The sequence below is a fragment of the Monodelphis domestica genome, chromosome 1, assembly GCF_027887165.1.
Source record: "Monodelphis domestica isolate mMonDom1 chromosome 1, mMonDom1.pri, whole genome shotgun sequence".
In the NCBI taxonomy this organism is placed as follows: domain Eukaryota; kingdom Metazoa; phylum Chordata; class Mammalia; order Didelphimorphia; family Didelphidae; genus Monodelphis; species Monodelphis domestica.
In genome coordinates this window covers 281629023-281631080 of record NC_077227.1, presented here as the reverse complement: position 1 = coordinate 281631080, position 2058 = coordinate 281629023, and the positions used below count along the sequence as shown (strand labels likewise).

General features: G+C 41.0%; 1 pseudogene; it reads right to left on the bottom strand.

Moving 5' to 3' along the window:
• Positions 1-251: 251 nt before the first annotated feature.
• On the bottom strand, positions 252-1583 carry LOC100028523 (programmed cell death protein 4-like; annotated as a pseudogene).
• Positions 1584-2058: the final 475 nt, after the last annotated feature.

Below are 2058 nucleotides of genomic sequence, written 5' to 3'. Positions count from 1 at the left end.
CATAAACATGGCACTTACAAAAGGGTAGCTTATTTGAATATACCACTTCGGAGTGGTTATTGTTCTGTTCCCTCAACTTTTATACACACACAAAAAAGAAAACGTTCTTTAAAAAATCCACCTTGAATATGTTTATAAAACGATATCAGAAATGCCTTGTACCCAAAACAAGTACTTAAAAAAAACTGCTAAGCAACTCTCACAATTCAGATATATTTTTATAACATCTACAGCTGCAAGAGTCCTTACATTCAGTCACTCTCTGGCTTAAGATGACCTCCATCTCCTTCAAAGCGCTTTCTGCCCTTGAAGGGCAAAGATCTCTGAGTGGTTTGGAAATTATTCCAGCTTGAAAACATTCTTCTACAAATCTCTCAAACACAGAATCTGAATGTGGAACATCCAGGTTAATGTCTGGTATTTCACTATAAATTCTTTCATAACCTCTCTTCATTTAGTCCACAGTAATGGTAGATCTCCAAAGGGAAATCCAGTACCATCTCAAATGTGCTTTCTCCAGTTGACTCCAGAACCATCACAACCGCTTCATACACAAGTTCATGGTGAAAATGAGGTATTTCTAGTTCTTTAAGGCAATGTTCAACTTCACATAAATCTCCAGAAACTAAGTATTCTTTCAGCAGCATGCCAATCTCTTTAACAAGACGATTGACTGATTGCTGCCCACCTCCAGAACCCCACACACTAGCTTTACACTTTTCACCTTTTGTTATGCTCAGAAGCACTGTAGCTCTGTCCAGGGTGGCTTGAGCTTGAACCCAATCTACAGTTCCTTTGTAGCTATCAATGTAAGTATTGCAATAAAATTCCATCTCCAACAGCTCTAGCAATCAATTGTCCCACCAACTGTGGTGCTCTAGGAGTATGTAATGCTAATTCTGGTAGTTCTCTAAGCAATTTATCAAATGATTTTTCTCCATCATTTGTGCTGACTACTGTCCCACAAAGGTCAGAAAGGAGCTTAGATGTCATTTCTCTATGATTGGCTTTTCCCTCCAAGGCCAAGGACACTGCCAACACTGGTACTCCACTTTTCATCTCACCAAGATTTCATCCCTTAGCATTTCTGCAACTTCATTAGTATCTCCATGTTCAACATATTCTTGTATGATTGCTGTTAAAGTCTTCTCACATGCCCTTTCATCCAAAGGTAGAACTACTGTTTCATACACACAGTTCTCCTGGTCATCATCATAATTGGGATCTTTAACATCTACTTCTTTCACATCATACACCTGACCAGGGTACCCCATACATCTTTGCCTCCTGCACCACCTTCCTTTCCCAGACTGGGACCGCCTGTCCAGTGACTTCCCCTTTGGACTGGTTGGTACAATAGCTCCACTTCTAAGGGCCTCTCCTCCCTCATCACTCACAGAATCTCCTCTCCCTGAATCCCAGGAAGAAGTCTTTCTCAACTCCCTCTTTGCTTTCGCATTAATTCTAGCTTCATTAATGGAGGATGCAGGAATCCAATTTCCATTTATTTCATTTTTTATTTCCTCAGTCCCAGCCTTTTCTGTAGGATGAACATTTAATACTTGCTCATTTTCTACTTCCATCATTGCACTGATTAGACAAATCGATGGTAGTAATTTTTTAGAATCCCTCCTCGGGCCACCACCATCGTAGTTCTCACTGCTCCCTCACCCCGCTCTGCCTCCACCGCCGCTGCCTCTCCTCTCTCCGGCTTGTATTTCTTAAACAGGAATCAGGCCTATACTTCTCAAGAAAGCCCTTTGGTATCATGTGGGGAATGAGCTGGAGCAGGGAAATACTATTGCTGTTGCCTGGGCATGAGGTGGTAAGGGATTGAATTAAGGAAGTAGCTTCATGAGTGAAGAGGCGAGACAGATGGGACACATGTTGTAGATGTATAATGGACAAGACTTGGCAAAGAAATTGGGTAAGTGGGATGAGAATGAAGAGTTCAAATTTAGGAAGTATATTTTTCTCCTTTAGTTGCAGAACTAGGAGACTCTACATATGTCATGTAGTAAACATGGTTGCTCTATCGGATGATTTTTATCCAAACTT